Genomic DNA, 18,888 nt, shown 5'->3' on the forward strand with positions numbered 1-18,888 from the left:
TGGTGCTGGGATGATGGCCATGTTTTGGTTAAAGTAGTTGAGGTCCTTGGATGCCAATGGTTTATCACGTGGGCTGTTGTCTGTGGTTCCCTTGGTTTTGGTGAGCTGGCTGTCCTGTGTCTGGACCCCAAGGAGAGGTTAGTGATCTCCTGTGCTCCTGGCATCCTTGGCAGAGAGCTTCTCTTTCCTGGGGACTGCCCATGCTGGTGGACCACCCAGGGTGTTGGCTGGTGGGGTCCCGTGGGTTAGTGCCTGCAACCCTGGACGGAGCGGGCGGTGGGATGCTTGGGCTCAGTCGGCTGAACTGGACTGTTTCCTTGGATAGTTGTGTTATATTTATTCCCGCTAATCTACTTCTCTGTTTATACATTGCAAAGATCTAATAAAATGTATTTGAGGCCAGAGCAAAAGAGGAACATTACAGAAAGAAATAGAAGAGGAATGATCTCTTAGAGTACCTAGCTAATCTGAGCGGCTGTTGGCTCTGAAGTCCTGCCTTCTGAAATGCCATTTCTCCTCTCCTTCCCTGTAAAAGTGAGAGTGTGACCCAGAGCATGGAGCACGGGCTGCTTTCGGGTGGGGTTTGCATGGGGCCGCTGGAGGGCAGGAAGCTCTTCCCAGTCAGGAAGGCTGGCATCGTGGCTCTTCCATCTAAGGATCCCTGAGGGGAAGCCGGCTGATTTCGCTGCTTACGTGCCAGGACCCCGGATGCCGTGGCAGGGGAATGCAGCAATCTAAACATTTACATTCTGAAAAATGGGAAAGCATCCGCTTAGATATAAATTAGCCAGGGCCTGACGGGTTTATTACATCCTGGAATGCTTTCATGAGGCTTTCAGAGGGGTCCATGTTGCAGCCCCAGGTCTCCAGCTGGGCTGGTCTGTGGCACGCTCCTAGGGAGACCCCACGAATCCATGGCTGGGCCTACTTGTCCTTCAATAGCCATGGGCCCATAACCGATTGGGTGGGGACATGGGAAGAGGGAAATGCAGTGTCTCACTCTGAACAGTGAGGCAGCCGGAGCCACGATCATCTTGAAGCTGACTGGGCGAGGTTAGCTGGGGAAAAGGGGAGAGAGGAACCAGATGTCCAGGCCCAATCAGCGGCTCCGGATGAAGGTGGGCGGGAGTAATGGGCTCTGCCCTTGCATAGTTCCAGAGCATGTGAGACAGGACTCACCAAGCAGGAAGAGGGCAAGAAGGGGAATGGAAAGTGTCCAACAGAAGGGGATCTTATGTGCTAGGTGGGTAAGGGGTGCTTTCATACGTGTCTTGGACTGTAAGCTCCAGGGGCCAGGTTGGGTGTGAACTCTGCAGGGATCCTCCTGGCTCGCTTAGCTTCTGGCTCCCCTAGAGTGGACTCAGCAACTGTTTGGGTAGATCATCAGGGGTGGGCCCATGCTCCAGGGAAAGCTAACTGAGTCCCAGGCTCAGGGAGTGTAGAGGAACTTCGGAAATTAGTGGCAAAAACACAAAAACATAACTTGTTAAAATTGTGGATATATTCATGTGCTTATGTGTATTTCCCCTTCAATATTATATATACTTGTGTATATGTAGGTATATGTAGACATAGATTGATCAGGTACTGAATAAATGATTCTGGAGGAATTTGATATGATGCTAATAATGCATAATCTATGACATCAAGACATCAACTATTTTCCCCCCCTGACTCAGAGGAAGAAGTTTGCTTTGTACAGGGTTTGTGGGCGGGTTTTTATCCAGAGCAGTGGTTCTCAAACCATCTTGCTTTAGAATCACCTCCAGAGCTTATTAAAACAGATTTCCAGGTCCTACACATCTTCAGAATTTCTGATTTATTAGGTCTGGGGTGGGTCCTGGAAATTGACATTTTTAACAAGTTCCTGGGTGATGCTGTTGCTGTCGATTGTGGGACCACACTTGAGAAGCAATGATCTAGAGAGAGAAGCATGTTGGCTTTAGTGGCAGGGGGCTTCTTTATAGAACTCCTTTTGGGTCTGAGAACTGACCATTCGTGCCTTTGATAGAGTGAAAAAAGACTCTGGTATCCAGGGAACAATTACCTTTTTTTTTTTCCCTGAAAGAGGCCAGAACCTCTTATAAAGTGGGCAGAGCCAGCTTGTTGGCACACAGAGAATTGTGGGTTTACATATTCATTCAGTAGACACTCTGTGCCCAGCCCTGTGAGTGACCCATCTTCAGTATCAGGAAATGCTCTCAGGATGTTTTTAGTACAGTTCAAGCTAACGAATGTTGGGGGAACACTTCCTTGTGGCCAGCTGGGCTGCCCTGCATGGGAGTTTGGAGGGTAAATGATGTAGCTCTTGCCTTGGGGATGCTGGCCCGCCACCATGCTCTCCCCATGACCCTGGCTCTACTTGGTCCTCAGGAACAGCTCGGGACCTCTCTGGGAAGTCAGGTATTTCCCCTAAAGCCTGTGGATTGCTTTGACACCCAGGCGTGTCTTTGTCCTCTTGGGATTCCCAGTAGCAGACTTTGCAAGCCTGAGTGTCTGGGGACCTGGACCTCAGCCCTGCTCCCTCTGCAGCCAAGCTCCACTGTGTTCTCCTCTTGACTGGACCCAACCACCACGTATTGTAGTGTCTGTTGGCATCCATTCTCCACTGTTGTCACTGAAGAGTAAGATCAAAACTGGACTTTGGAGACCCAGGAGTGGTTCTTCATGCTTATCAACAGGCCAATCCCAAAGCTTGAATGAGGACAAGGAAGGGGCCTATTTTGGGTAGAGCTGAAGGGCTGCCTGAAGGTGAGTCAGGCCAGCTGGGTACCTGTTTTGTGGCTTCACACACTTCCCTTCTTCTCCCTGGTCTAAGCTTCCTTCTCTCTCAGAAGAGGTGTAATTCTGCTGGTCCTGCGTCCTTGCCTGCCACAGTGATGTTCCAGTGGCACATGTCAGCTTTCTTTTAAATATATGTGAGTAATTGAAGGTCTCTGGGATGATGGGCAGACCTTAAAAGACTCTTGAGGGGAGCAGGTGATGCTCTGAGGTTTGCAGGGAGTGGGAAGGTGGGTGAGGATGTGGAAGCCTCAGGGAAAGAGGTGACAGCTGGCTTGGAAGACGAACGTGGGTTTGAGAGATGGACTGAGCCCCTGGCCTCACATCCCCGCCCTGCAGTTGAGGAACCCTGGGGAGTAGGTCCTGCCTCTTGGCGTGGCTGAACATCAGTCTCATCTGGAGAAAGGAGGCAAATGTCGGTGTCTGGCTTAGTGGGTCCTATAATGCTTATGAGGCACCTACTGTGAGCTAGACCTTGTATGAGGACCCTGTGAGTGGCAATGACAATGACAGGGCTGGTTGGGGGTAGCTTCAGTATCAGCGACAGGAGAGGTGGGTAACGCATTTGGACAGAGGGACCCAAACTGCCTCTACCCCCTAATGATGCCAGGCTGCCTACTCAAAACTGGCCCCATGGTTAAGGGTTAGAGGCAAGTAAAAATTCAAGGAATGTTTATTAGAGGCTGAGAATGAGAAGGGGAGTTTGGCTCTTCTGGTGCCTGGGTAGTTTTTAATTTCACTTTTATTTTTATCAAAGGAATACATATTCATAGCCAAGCAGTAATAAGCTCATAATGAAAAGCAGCAGCCTGCTGCCCCATGCCTCCCACCATGGTTCCTGCTTTCTAGAGGTTGACTGTTCTTAATTCTTTCAGTTGTTTGTTTTGGTTCCTCCCATATTTCTAGATAATTTACATATACTACTTCATGCTTGATTTTTTAGGTTTATTGTTTTTTGACTTCCAGTTATGAGAGATGGGGAATTCAGGTTTCCTAGATCACTTCTCTCGTGATCTAAAGAGATAAGAGAGATTCTTTCCAAAGTGTGGCAGCACACGCTTGTAACTGTAAATACCCGAATGATGCCCGTATCCATGTAGCGTCCTGCGATCACCTTCTTTCCAATAGACTTTTTGTTTTCCTTGGAATTAGGTACATAGCAACCAACTTGCTTCCCTGTTGGCTTGGTTTTCTATTTATTCTCCAGTTCTCTGACTTCACTGAATATATTTCCTGAATATGTTCAAAGGCATCAGGTAATACTTGTTTGGTTTCTTTCCCCTCAGCGTGGACACTGCAGCCACACTGTGTGGCCCCTTCACCATTGTCCCAGGAGTTTTGCTGCCTCACCTCTGTCCTGGGCTCCAAGCCTCACTTTTCCTGTGTCTAGACTCCCCTTCAAGGAGCATACCTTCCAGGATCTTCCTGAGAAAGATGTGCGATGTAAAAATTGAGCGATATTGCATGACTGAAAATATCTTTGTGTGGCTTTTATACTTGATGACTGTTTTGGCTGAATATCAAATCCTAGATTGAAAGTGCTTTCCCTTAGAAGCTTGTCCATTATCTGACAAGGCAGGTGCTGTTCGGTGTTCCACTTCTCAGGATGTGCCCGTTTCCACACATTCGCCACGTCTGTGCACCCTACCCCCACCAAGGAGCTTGGAGGATTGTCCCTTTCTCACCAGGGTACCAAAATTCACATTTCCATTGCTTCATTTGAATTTTTTTTTAAAAAAGGCATTGCTTTTGGCCCTTGGTGGATACTTGTAGTCAACTCTAGGGATTTACCTTATGTATATGATAAAAATTTCTGCCCTCTGTTCATTTTCTCCTTTATGGAATTCCTGTTTTGCTTTTTTTTGTTTTTGTTTTTGTTTTTGCTTTTTTAGATTGAGCCTCCTGAGCTGATTCTCTCATTAACCTTGTCTCCTAATTTCCATCTTTTGGTTGCTCTTCTTCGACCTTTTGGTCTCAGGTCCCTTTCTAGTCTCAGGATCTATTCACATTTAAAAAAAAATTTTTTTTTATTTGAGAGACAACGAGCGAGCCTGAGTGGGGGAGGGGTAGAGAGAGAGGGAGACTCAGAATCTGAAGCAGGCTCCAGGCTCCGAGCTGTCAGCACAGAGCCTGATGTGGGGCTCGAACTCATGAACCATGAGATCGTGACCTGAGCCAAAGTGGGATGCTTAACCGATTGAGCCACCCAAGTGCCTGAGAATCTCTCCGCACTCTTAAAGATCATTGAGAATCTCCAGGAGTCTTTGTCTATGTAGATTATACTTATTGATATTAGAAATTGAAGAAATTAAAACATAGATGTATGGAGTAATTCATGAAAAATTATAATAAACCCACTGCACGTGAACATACATAACATAATTTACGAAAGTATGAATGTATTTTTTCAAAGCAAACATTTAGTGAAAAATGTGACTGTGTTTTCTATTTTTGCCACCCTTCTTAATTTGCCGGTTCATAGAGATAGCTCTATTCTCACCAGGTTCCGCCTTGCGATCTGTGTGATACGTTGTTTTGATTGAAGTCTGTGAAGAAACTCTAGTTTGATTCAGATGTGTAGTTGGAAAAAGGCAGAGTATTTTTACTACCCTTTCATGCACTCATGGGTTCTCTTCTTTGATGTTATACCAGAACTCTACAATGGTAAATTCTTAATGATTAGTTTCAGTGTGGAATCTGAAACTTGATCGGTGAACTTTGTGTTCTCTGTTAGATTAAAAGCCATTGGTCTGTCTTGTGCTTTGAGTGGATTTTACCTCTGCCTGGTTTTGTAACATCATTCCTTGATCTTTTGGCAAATATTGGTTCACTGAGTTATACGGATCTATTCAATGTTGCTATGTTTCTTCATATAATATCAAGCAATTAGATAGGTAAATATCACTACCAGTCTAAGTAGAAAAGTATGTTCTCAAGCTTATGACAGTAGATAAATTACCTATGATTCTAATTTTGCTGGAAAACTCAACTTTGATAGTAACGAATATTGGCAGTTGCTTTCCTTGCATTGAAAAGCTGACTTTGTCCATTATGGAGAAAAGATTTCCTGACATTTATTTTTACTGTGGGTGCATAGTGGTAAAGAATATAGGACTCCTAGTACATTTTGCTGCCATGGTCTTAATTTTTGTTATGGCATCAGGAGTTTGACCCACAGTTGCTCTAGCATCATCAGAGTAATGTCAATGCAGTAGAAAAAGCAAATAATGGCTTTGTGTTATTATGAAAATAATTCTGGTTTTATGGAGCCCTTGAAAGGGTTTCAGGAGCCCTTAGGTGTCTGAGGACCACACATTGCAAAGTGCTATTCTAGACCAAGTTTTCAACTTTATCTTACAAACTTCTGTTGAACTTTTTACTCTTGCTTTCCAGGTTTTGATTTCTTAGAGCTCTTTTTTGTTCTTTGTTCCTTGCAGTTTTTAGTTCCTGTTTTATATATTGTTTATGTTGTCCTCTTGGTTGTAGTCCGTGTGTGTGTGTGTGTATGTGTGTGACACGTGTGTGTGTGTGTGTGTGTGTGTGTGTGTGTGTGTGTGTGTGAGGCTCTTAGCAATATCCGGTGATTTTTGGTTTATACTTTTTTTTTTTTTTTGGTTTTTGGTTTATACTTAAGAGGAGGCACCAACATGCTGGTGTGAAGTCCTTTGGATATGGGTGGGACTTGTCGACAAATGCACTTGTCTGCAATGTGATTGGGTAGGAACCAGCTGGGGACCATCAAATAAAGGTGTCTTGAGTTTTTTCAGGAGCTGGTTAGTTTCAGGGAGAAATGTCCCATCATGGCATATGTAAGTCTTAGATGCAAAAGGACAAAGGGGTCTGGGGGATTTTGCTGTTCTGTATATTACTTTACACAGAATGGTACACCATTGCCTCTGAGTTTTGCTTTGTTGTTTCTGAATCCAGAGGATAGAACTGTCTTCTGAAAGTTTGGGAGAGAAATAATAATGTGGATGATGAGGATTAGGGAAAGCATCTAGGGATGGAGGTCTCACCTGCTCCTTTTAAAGACTTTATTCATTCTCTTTTCCATTTCAGCTGCACCTCTGCCTTCAGAGGCATCATTACCTCTAATTCACTTGAACTTCTGAGCTTCTGGAACACAGCAGCTTGCTTCTTGAAGGCTGGCCCAGTGCAGGCTTAGCAGGCTGCAGAATGCTGGAGCCTAAGCGAGCATCACTCATCCATTTACTTGCTGGCTTCCAAAACAGTGTTGACATCTCTTATCTACTATTGTTTTCTTTTCCTTTCTCCTGGTCATTTTGGATTTATGCAATAAATCATTCTAAGTTATGCAAATAAAAAATTCTTTACTTTGTAGTTAGGCAGTGTGAGGGACACTATAAATTGACCCCCAGTTATCCTTTCTTCCTGGTACTCATGCCCTTATACAGTTCCTTCCTGTCTTGGATGTGATCGACAGGGACCTGTGACATCCATCCAACTACTGGAATGCGGCAAAGGTGATGGGGTATCACTTCTATGATGGCTTACATGAGATTGTGAACATCAGCTTTGCCAGAAGGCTCTCCGCCTTGCTGGTTTTGATGAAGCTATGTGGGAGGCCCACATGGCAAGGAACTGAGGGCAGTCTCCAGCCAACAACCAGCTAGAAACTGAGAATGGCTTCTGGCTGAAAGCCAGCAAGAAACCCCGTTTCAGCCGGCTGCAAGTAACTGACTTATGCCAGCAACCACGTAGGATGGGAAGAGTTCAGTCCTTCCCTGTTGGAGCCTTGAAATGAGATTGCAGATCCCTTTCTGCAGGTTTGTAATGTGGTTGTGTGCCATCAGATAGTCCTTACAGGCAGTATTTGAGGTGCTGGGTTCAGCTGGAAGACTAGGTATTGTGCTTTGGCCTCACAGGCTGATAGCCATGTATAGCTGAATATGTGACGTGGACCCTCAGGGCAGGACTCCAGGTCAGGAATCTGGTGCTTAAAGACTCCATTGACATTGGCTGCTGGTGGTGACAGAATTCAGAAGACTACACCACATCAGCCTCCTAAGTTCAGAGAGGGGTTCCTCACAAGGGGCCATTCTTTGGTGTTGTGGGTTGCTGAGGTCTGCAAACCTTTGCACCCAGCCCCTGGACTATGCATCCTCAGTTATCATGCTTAGAAGGGGTCTGCAGCCCAGCTCTCCTCTACTGGGGAGGTTGGGGGATGCAAAACGTCACCTGAAACACTGGAATTTTAACTGTAAGTGTAGATTACAATTACAGAAGCCAAGAAGGACTGTTTCTATTAATTTCTATTAGTGTTGAGTGGGCCCGAGGGAAGCAACATGTCGCTGTGGCAGGCACATTTAGTCAGGAGCCCGGGATTGGCTGCTCATCTTTGATTTATCCTTAACAGCTGGGGCACCTTGCACAGGTGACTTGACTGTCCACCCTCAGTTTGTCATTCATTCAATCGATCATTTACCCAATGGTTAATAAGTCAGTCAATCATTTACCCAATATTTAATGAGTATGTCTTGTGTACCAGGCTCCGTGTTAGGTGCCAGGGCAATAGACACGAAGGTGATGTGGTACTTGCTGTCAGAACTTGATTTGAGGTAGGTTAGAGGGGCACAAAACCAGGCAAACTGAGGACCGCTGAGCTTGCAAGTGGGATGTGTGTGTGTGCCTGCAGACACGTTTGTTTGGTTCATTCTGTGTTTTAAATTACTGGAATTGGTTGCTGGTATTTTTTATTACTATTTGAAAAAATTTGGGGGGTAATGTTTGTTTATTTTTGAGAGGCAGAGAGCACGAGTGGGGAAGGGCTAGAGAGGGGGAGATACAAACTTGGAAGCAGGCTCTAGGCTCTGAGATCACGACCTGAGCTGAAGTCAGACACTTAACCGAAGGAACCACCCAGGGGCCCCATTGGTTGCTGATATCTAAAAGTTAGGATATTTTAGCTAACACTTTGAATTTCTGACTTGTCTAGAGAAACAGAGAAATTTTGCAACAGTCCCCAGGAACTCCCCTCTTTATTTTTTTTTCAACGTTTATTTATTTTTGGGACAGAGAGAGACAGAGCATGAACGGGCGAGGGGCAGAGAGAGAGGGAGACACAGAATCGGAGACAGGCTCCAGGCTCTGAGCCATCAGCCCAGAGCCTGACGCGGGGCTCGAACTCACGGACCGTGAGATCGTGACCTGGCTGAAGTCGGACGCTTAACCGACTGTGCCACCCAGGCGCCCCAGGAACTCCCCTCTTTAAATGGGCAAGGACATATGTCTTTATAAAAGAATAAGAGAGAGGCTGGCGGGGGGGGGGGGGGGACTGTGTTTTAAGGAAGAGGAGAATGTGCACAGGTAGCACCTGTCTTTTGTTGAGGTGCACCCTGGGGACTTCCCTTTGGGCGAACCCTGCTCTCAACATGTGCCAAGTGGGCTCATGGGATCAGTGGACAAAGGGCGTGATGTCTGGGGTCGCAGGTGCCCTTTGTCCTTCTTAGGGCTGTTGTAAAGAGCAGTGAGGCTGACCAACACAAGTGGAAGCTTCTGGGTCCTTTGTAATAGACAGGCATCCATTCATTAGTCTGAGGGCCAGGCGCTTTACTGGTGAATCTCTCCACACCACAATCTATATCATGCACACAATTCCTTGGGTGCAGGAATTCTGTTTGAATACAACCAGAATATGGTTATGGAAATGGATGTTGGTTCCAGGTGGTCAGTGGTTGGTTGGCTTTTCCTGATTGAAACCTCCTGGCCAAAGACAGTTCCCTCCAGTATCTGCAACCTTCCCCCTCCTCTTCTGCTGCCACAGCTGCCACTATCTTGTAGCCCCAGGGGCCTCATTGTCCTGTGGGGGCCATGTGGATCTGCCTCTTGGTGGAGGGTCCTGTTGAAGGAACCTTTTAGGAGTGGCATCCTGGTGGGCTTGAACTGAGTGCCCCCACCCTAGACTTGCCTGAGGCAGTTCTGGGGGAGGGCTAGGGAGTCTGGCTACTTATCTCACACCATTAGGCTTAAGGCAGTGCTGCTAGCAGACAAAGGCTCCAAGGGGATTAGGGGTAATTACCAGGCCCGCTCTTTATTCCCAAGGTTTAATGGGCCCAGCCACTGTAATTGTACCTGCTAGTGTCGGACTGTTCCCTCCCATCCAAAGGCCAGGTCCCGGGCTGGGGTATGGGTGTCAGAAGCCAGGGCCCATTGCTTGCCCACCTGCCCATTTATTGCTAGGTGGCAACTGGAGCGTCCAGTGACCTTAGGTGAGTACATTGTGGAATGTCATCCTGGCAAGGATGGATAGCTGAGCTCATCAGGGAGAAAACAAAGAGCCCATTGTGTACTAAGGACCTTTGGATGGGGTTTAGGAGGTCCTCTCTGCCTTGTCCAAGGCCTGAGCTGCTCCAGGAGTCTATACCCTTGATGCAGGGGTTATCTCTGTGGCCTCTGGGTCTGTTGGTGTGTCCACGAGGTCAGCGGAGGGTCCTTCTCAGCCTTATAAGGTGGGACCTGCCTTAGGGATGAAGGAGGGATGAGGCTTGAGCTCTGGATGGGGGAATGCTGGCCTTTGCACCCTACATGCTCTGGGGGAGCAGTGGACTCAGGTAGTCCTTTCTGGATGTGGCCATGGGCATAAGCTGGAGGGCTTTGGGGTTTTAGCTGATGGAAGTCACCCAAAGCAACAGAGAAACTGCTGTTTTGTTCAGGGAATCCCCGCTCGGACCCTCTCTGAGGAGCCTTTGCCTAGAAAAGACTCCAGAGGAGTTCAGCAGAGGGCATTTGAAAATTCAGACTATGCATCCTTTTAATCCTTTTGGGGAGCCTGTAAGGTGATATGTTGGCGATGTTTTTATTTCTTAGAATTAGTTTTCCAGCCATTCACGTGAACTCAGAGTGCCATATCGGTTTTCCACCTTAAGTAAGAGGATTAAAAACATTGCATAATGTAGGACCCCAGTTAAGTGCTCCAGCCCCAGCACCTTGTCACATCGTGTAATTGGGAGTAATTGCCAGTGTGGGGTTAGAGAAAGGCATCCATTCGGGGGCGGGGTGGGGGGTACATCTTGTTTGAACCCTTATTATGGGGAGGCAGATTAATCTGGGAGAGTGGGCTCCTTCATTCAGACAGGAGGGTGTGTTTTGAACATGTTTACTTGGGCATCATCAGAGGAGGAAAGTGAGGTAACTTTGAGAGTGCTGCAGGTGTGGGGGGGCATGGAGGCAAGGATGACTCGGGGGGGTCACAAGGACCAGTATCATGACCTTTTTGGGCTCTTCTACTCCCTGGCTGCCCCTGCTTCACTCTGGAGATGGGGGGCTGACCCAAGACCCTTAGTCCTTCCAAGCTGCCTCCTACTTTAGCTTTGGTCAGATGAGATTGAGGAGATGAGGTGAGAGGATTGTAGTTGTGGTGACAGGGCTCACCTTCTATGGGGTGTGGGCCTTCCGATGCAGCATTCCTCAATTCAAACCAAACTGTGCTCCAGGTCCTGTGCAACACAAGTGCCTTGACACAGTGCATAGACGCTCCTCAGGTAGAGCATTGCTCATTGCTAGGAGTGTGAGGTGGAGGGAGACCCTCAGCCCTCTTGGAAGTGACTGAGTCACATGGAAGTGTTTTGAGAACAGTGTGTTGGGGCCCTTGAACTTGCCGTGTCCCGTCTTTGCCCTGTGCAGTCACCGTCTAGCCATAGATGTTACTTGCCTTCCCCAGGTTTTGGTGCCTCCTGCCTGAGGTGGGTGGTTTGAGGTGGGAAAAAGAGACAGAACCTGGCTGTCTGTCCAGAGTTCCTGGCTGAGTGGTTTGTGGAGGCTCTAGGAGGTGTGGGGGGAGCAGAAGAGGGAATGGAAGTGAAACACAGTTGGGAGCAGGGATTTTGTCTGCCCTGCCAGGATGGTCTGTGTGCCCAGCAGCAGGCTGGGAGGAGAGAGGCGGTCTTGACCCTCTCTTCCTCGACTTTTATCAGTCCTGCCTTGTCTTCCTGTGGTCACCGTTGTCCCCATGGGAAGGAGAAGAGGTTTGGGCTCCACCACAGTCATGATCCTCTGTCCACCCAGACTGATTTTCAGTGTAGGGTCCTCTTGGGTGTGGAGACAGTTGCAGGTGAGGTTGGACAGGAAGCAGAGGCTGAGGATGTCATCGGTCTGTTGTACTTTGAAGCAAATCTCAAGTGCCTGGCCCAGGCCCATGTTGCACCAAGCCCTGTGTGGTTCATTGCTCCCAAGGTCAGCTTCTACAGGTGACTGTAGCCCAGCCACATATGCCCAGCACATGTTGCCTGTGAGGACTTGTGCCCCTCCCAAAGGATTCAGAGGTGAGCAAGACTCTCCCTTGTCTTTAGAAACTTGCTGGTCATGGGGGAAAGGACAGATGGATCCAAGCTCCCTTCTGAGGCTGAACCATTGTGCAGGCTTCAGCCTCTGCAACACTTTATTTACAGATGGGGTACCTGCAGCACAGAACACAGGTGGACTGCCACAGGCCACACAGCCACTGAGACAAGAGTCTAGACTTGATCTTGGATCATTGCTCCCAGATAGATGCCCCAGGATGTCCTATATGAGGGTGGGGCTGATCAGGGGCCAAAGACAACTCATGGGTCATCCATCTAGGTGCATTGCTGAGGACAGACTGAGAGAGATAAAATGTATGTGTGTGTGTTGATTTCCCAAACCATCTGCTGGTACCATTTACATTCTGGACCTGTAATCATGTTTTTTCCAGGCCCTAAGAGGGTTAGGGAAGTTCTGAAGAAGGGACCCTTAGTTTCCAAGTTTCCAAGGCCCCAAGTTAGATGGCTCTCATCTGGATTCTGGTCTTCCAGCTCCCTTCAATCCTTTGGACTGTCTAGTTGAGGTTTCTAGTTGAGGTTCGGCATTAAGAAAGCTGTATTGACTAAGATGGGGAGGGTATCAGAGGCTTACCCCTCTTCTCTTTCTGCCTCCTTAGTACCTCCCAAGGCACCACCCTACAAGTCTAGGGCTCTTTGGTAAATACTTTATAAACCACTTTCCTTGGCCAGGTCCCTTTTGTGTGAAGGTGTGGAGAAGAAAATAAGGGGCTGTAAGATCAGGCTGTCTGGGTTCAGTTCTTGGATCTGCCACTCACTAGCTGTTGTGACATTTTGGCATGGTTCTTTTTCTTTGTGTGTGTGTGTTTTTTAAAATAAATGTTTATTCATTTTTGAGGGAAAGAACATGAGTGGGGTAGGAGCACAGAGAGTGGGGGACAGAGGATCCAAAGCAGGCTCTGTGCTGACAGCAGCAAACCCGATGAGGGGCTCAAACTCAGGAACTATGAGATCATGACCTGAGCCGAAGTCAGACGCTCAACTGACTGAGCCACCCAGGTGCCCCTGGGCATGTCTCTTTATCTAAGTCTGCTTTCCTCATCTATAAAATAGGCATAAGAATACCTAAGTCATAGGCTATGGGGAAGATTAAATCATTCCACCTGTGTAGAATGTTTAAAACTGTGACTAGTGTATGTGCTAAAAATGTTAGTTATTAAGAGGGAATTCCTCAGTCTTATCCTGTTTCTGGCCTCCGAAGAAATTCTCTCTAGTAATGAGTACTGAAGCCATGAGAAGTGTTGGGAAAGATTTTAGGGTGGAGGGAGGGCCTTCCTTCCCTCTCAGGGTCACCTCCAGGTCACGCCAGGCCTAGTCCTCATGGGTAGTGACCTTGTTTGCAGGTGAGTCATGGTGGAGACCTGCCTCTTTCAACCCCCCTCCCCCCAGCTCTTTGCTTGCACGGAGGTTGAGCAGGATTAATCGGGATGTTGAGGTGTCCTCCTGCCTCTGCCTGGGGCAGGAGGGATGCCTTGTTCACAGCTCTGGGGAGACGTGGGGTGGGCCTAGACTGTGAACCTGTTGCAGCCTGGAGACCTGTTGAGAGTGGCTGGGAACTGGCAGGACCTGAGGACAGATTTGAGAACCTTTCCTGAGGGGACCCGGACCCTTGCTTCCCCACCTTTCTTCTGTAGAAGGAACTGAACAGTTAGGATAAAAGGTATCACCTATGCCGTTAGGCCCTCCTCTTAATGGCTCTTTTGGAAGTACTCCTTTTATCCCCATTCTACAGATGGGCTAGCTGAGGCTGTGAGAGTTGAAGCTGTGGGCATGGGTGATTCAGGATCTGAGGCCATGGTCTCCTGACCATGCTCAGAGGTCTTGGTGAGTCTTCTTCAGGTAGGCCTCAGAGGGAGTCATGGCTGTGATGGAGGGCAAGGCCAGAGGTCTGGAGGAAAACACAGCCTGAGAGAGTTCCATTTGCTCCATCTCCAGTTGAAAGGTCTCTGCCTGTCCCCATTGTGCTGGAAGCACCTCTAGTTCCATGCTTGCTGCTCAGTAGGCACTGAAGGGAAGCTGTGGAACAAGTGAACGTTGCTTGGAGGTATCTCTGAAACATGACTGAACTGCTCAGCGCTCACAGAATTAGAATCATAACTTGTGCTGTACAACCGGTACAGCTGCCACAGTATAATCACGGTCACATGAAAATAGATAAGTACTGTCAGTTGAAGCATCTTATGGTGGAGACCTGCCACTGCTACACCCAGATAATTTATACCAGTCCTAAAAGATCTCACTCATGCAGATGATCATCCTTAATTTCTCTGTCCCGGGGAAGAAATCCTGACTTGGAAAAGAAGTCTTCCAGAATGTTCTTCAGTGCAACTGCATGACAGAACACAAACTGCTGTTTTCCTCTGGGCACGATTGCTGGTGTCAACCTGGTATTCAAGGCAGGATGGGGTGGTGGGGTGTTCCCTCTGAAGAACTTGCTACATCAAAGGGTCAGTGGCCTCAGCACTATAACTTTGCATACAGCTTTTCATATGCTGTTTTGAGTTCTGCTGTGAGAGCTGTCAGGGCACGTGCTTCTTGCAGTGAAAAAGTCATGTAAGCTTCTCTGGAGCCTGGTCCCCGGGCCTCTTGTTGACTTGTTGTACACGTGTAGAACCAGGTCATGGACCAAAAGCTGTGTGCTCTGTAGAGCTTACAAGTCTTCCCTAACAATGGTATTGTTCAACTGATAGAGCTTCTTAGAGCAAGGAAACCATGAGCTGATTTCATCTAGGTAAACTGAGGCACTGGGCACTTGAATGACTTTGAGAATTACAATGTCAGGACTACAAGCACAACACATGCTCATCAGATACTACTGTGTGCCAGACACTATGCTGGATGCTGGGAGTCTGGGGCTTGTGCAGCCTTGTCTGTGACTTCATGGGTGCTGCCTCCCACTAGGGCAGAGCCCCATAATGTGCCAGTTCCCATCCTGTGGCAGGTTATAGAGGAGGGCTCATGTAGCCAGCCCACAAGGTCATGAGGACAGGGGAGACTGATTACCACATCCTATGCCAGTGCTCAAGGTATCAACTCATCCAAATCAGATGTGGGTTTTATCTTGAGGAAATTTCAAAATTGAATGAGATTTCAAAATAGTTGTCATATAGATGTTTCAAAATTAGAAGACCCAAAACCCTCTACTGTCAACCTATCCTGGCCTGGGCTAGGCAGGACACTGCTTCGGCTCTTCACCCTCTCTTCAACCTCTTGCTACAGCTCTGTGGGGTTGGGCTCCAGAGATGAAATCTTGGCCAATCATTGGCTCTGCAGAACAGCATGTTGTGAGAAGGAGCCCAGGGCATATTAGTGTAGCATCCTTTGATGGTGGCTGGGCCACTGTTTTTGCACCCAAGCTTTGGGCACGAGCCCCTACATGGCTGGCTGACTGCTCTTGGAGAAGTCCCTTTCCCTGTAGGCTGGACTATCCCTCCTTGAACAACAGTGATGATGGTGGCATGGCTTATACCCAAGAGGTTGCCACAGTCTGTGGTCCCAGGATGAGGGTCCTCACAAGGCACTATGCTCATTCTTGTTAGACAGTTTATTAAGCCATTGCTCTGTCTATATTCCACCCAGCTAAGCTGGAGCTAATCAGGAAACCTGCCTGTCTTATCCATACCAGGATATAGTACTTTTCCTTAGGAATCCCACTGACCCATTAACTGGGCATATACCCTACATGTGCTACAGTCTGTGTGTGTGTGTGTGTGTGTGTGTGTGTGTGTGTGTGTGTGTGTGTGTGTGTGTGTGCGCTTTCCCCATCTAGACAGAGAGCTCACTGGGAATAGATCCCAACTATTTTACTCTTTGTCTTTGCCATTTCCTTGGCCAGGTTTTGTGGACCTTTTTGGAGATAACAAACATGACCATTTAGCAAAAGCCATTCCATGGCCTATGGAATGAAATATCCTCTTTCCTGAGGTCCACTGGGACTCATGAAGGACAAGGATGAGGATGGAAGTTATTGGGATCCCACTGCATAGATTGACGTTGTGCCTACTGTTCCCAGTCTTTCCTGGGAACATTACTGGGTTGAGTCCAGAGGGAATGGGGGCAGCTCAGCCAGTGTTGTGGTTTTAGCCTGCTGGCTGAGGCCCGGTATGTGCAGATTATGGGGATGTGGCCCCTTTCTTTCCATGCTGGAAATGAGCCCCAGAAAGCTACTGCCAGCCTCTTCTGTTGAGAGGGCAGGAGGAAGCATGCACTGCAGATACTGTGAAGTCTGCAGGTTTCACTCAGTTGGGATTTGTCACTTGGCAAACAGTCAAGTATCTGCCATACCTGTCCATGTCAGCTGCAGCCTCCATGGCCAATCCGCATGATGAAGTATCCAGTCAAGTTTTGGCAATTCCGAAGGTGTGGCAATCTTGGTTCTTACAAGGGGCCAGTGGGGAGCATTGCAACAGAGGCCCGTGTGCCGAGCCTGCAGGACGTCCTAGGAGGGAGGTGGAGGGTGGAGGGCACCTTTGACAGTTGACATCTGTGTCAACAGCACTCAGTGACACACCGGGGGAGGACGAGCCTGCGCTTGGCAGGCCAACAATAGGCTGATTGATGAAATGAACTTTTCCTCAAAGGCCCCAACACTGCCAGGGGTGCTTGGGCTGACAGTGGTCTTCCCTGCACCACACACTCCAGGGACTCCCTTGGCATGCTCAGAGCAGGGAACAGGGGTGGGCTTTGGTCCCTGATGGGGTCACGACCTGTCCATGATCCTCTGGAAGGCTGCTGTGGGGTGAAGGGTGGGCTGGTGGCTCCATGGCATGCAATAACAAAGACCTGCTGGCCTGTAGGTAATGAATGCTGTATGGATGGGAGTGCTAGGGCTCCAGGTGAGTGATGTATCCACAGCATCTCCCATCTGGCATGAGGAAGGAGGAGCTTCATGAGGTGCTCCTGAGGTATGCTTGTTTTCCCACAATATGTAGCTCAGTTGGTGGGGGTTACAAGTGCTCCCCCTCAGACCTTAGCCACACTGCACTTATGAGCTCAGTTCAACATTGAGGATGAAAATCTTGGCCCTTCTTTTTTCTTGACCCACCCTTTCTCCTACACATACATACATGGGCATATACACACGTCCACACTACCTTGCCTGCTGAGGGTACATGACTCAAGTCACCTGGGAGCTCACACTGCCCAAGGCTGTGCCAAGAGTGTCTCTCTACAGATGTGGGTATTGAGGCCTAGCAGGCCTCAGGCAATGGGACCCCCTAGTTGACTGTCAACAGGGACTGCCCCACCTATATCTTTTCTGTGTTGTATTCTCAGACAAAATGAGCCCAAAGAGACTTAGGTTACTCTGCAGGTCCCTTGACACAGGCTACTGCCTTGCTCACTTACTCTTGAGGGCGATATTAGTTCAGTGTGGATCTCAGGATTGTTGTGTGAGTTCCCCCAGGGTAAAGGGAGAAAGGGTCTGTCCTTTCAGAGATGAGCAGAAGACTAGAATGATCCTCTAAAACCCCAGTTTATTTATTTCAACTTTTATTTAAAATTCTTTGATGGTAACTTTAAGTAGTTGTTCTCAGGACGGAGACCAAAATGCTTATCAGAGTCTAGCCTCTGGTCATCTTGGTTCTTTAACATTGTACCATGTCTTGTCCCTTGTTTTCTGCCCTTGAGCCCTTTTGGCCTCTTTCCACAATATCTAACATACAGTGGCTTTGTGGTGGGATAGAACATGGAGCCTCTTGGCCCTTTTGCTGGGAATGCTTCACCTCTCACATCCCATCTCCCTCGCCCTTTATACCTAGTTAACTTTTATCAGCCCTTCAGTTCTTTGAGCATTTGTCCCTGTAGATGTTTTTCCATCTTGTTTTTGCTTTTTTAAAATACATTATAAACACAATTTTTTTCTAGATTGTGAGAAGATTCTGTTAGTTGAAATCTTTGTAAATGTGTTTCAGTTGTTTGTTTCCTTATGTGCCTGGTTATTTTTGACTATGTGCTGGTCATTAGTTTGAAAATCTATTTTAGGAACAAGTCTTTCAAAGAAGATTTTCATTTGCTTCTGCTGGGCTATGGTGGTCCTACTAGCTATTCAAACCTGAGATTCTTTGCTCCCAGGTTATTTGAACACGAGCCACAGGCTCACAAGAGGGCCTGTTTATTTCTGATTCATCCTCTCTCTCAAAGTGAAGTCCTTCAGAGGCTCAGCTCACTGCATGTGTTGAGTTCAACTTCCCACGTTGGGTGGGACCTAGTTTTTGACTTGAGTCCCTCTCATCCCAGGAGGTCACCACAACTATAGTTCAACTTATATATTTCTTCTGGATCAGAAAATGACCTCAGGCCTAAAGTAGCTCTGAATGCTTATCTTGTCTATGTCCGAGTCTTTTTGGAGATGTTGGCCTGGTAACTCTTCACTATCTTACTAGATTTTTTATTCTTTTTATAAGATTAAAAAATATTTCGTTAAAAGTTTCTAAGGTGTCCACTGTAAGAGTTCAGTTCAAATTAACTAGCTCCTCTTAGGAGGGCAGAAATCTCTTGGTATAATTGTAATTTCCCCAATGCAGCCTTCTCTGATTTTCTACATAGGTCTGAGTTCCCCATTCTATCCTCTACTGGTACAGTAAGCCTCTCCCTTTACTGGTTATTACTATGCCTGTACTTAAGAGTTTATTTGACTAATACCCTTAGTACCTAGAGCAATACCTGATATGTAGTATTTACTCAAGGACTACTTAGGATTGTGGTGACCTCCACTTGCTTCACTTGGTCCACCAAGTTTGTTTTTTGTGTAACTTTTTGCCATTACTTTGAACATGCAAATCGGTGATCC

General features: G+C 47.5%; 1 long non-coding RNA gene across 12 annotated transcripts in view; it reads left to right on the top strand.

The window, feature by feature from the left end:
• LOC125176536 (uncharacterized) overlaps positions 1 to 18,888 on the top strand; it is a 306,435-nt gene that overhangs the window by 101,543 nt on the left and 186,004 nt on the right. Inside the window, exon 1 of one of the 12 annotated variants that reach the window (XR_007156300.1) lies at positions 1,133 to 1,243. The exons of the other annotated variants lie outside the window; for them this stretch is intronic. This is a non-coding gene — a long non-coding RNA (uncharacterized LOC125176536). Of the gene's footprint in view, positions 1 to 1,132; positions 1,244 to 18,888 lie in introns of those variants that run through there. 12 annotated transcript variants of the gene reach the window in all.

This window comes from Prionailurus viverrinus, chromosome A1, assembly GCF_022837055.1.
Source record: "Prionailurus viverrinus isolate Anna chromosome A1, UM_Priviv_1.0, whole genome shotgun sequence".
NCBI lineage: Eukaryota > Metazoa > Chordata > Mammalia > Carnivora > Felidae > Prionailurus > Prionailurus viverrinus.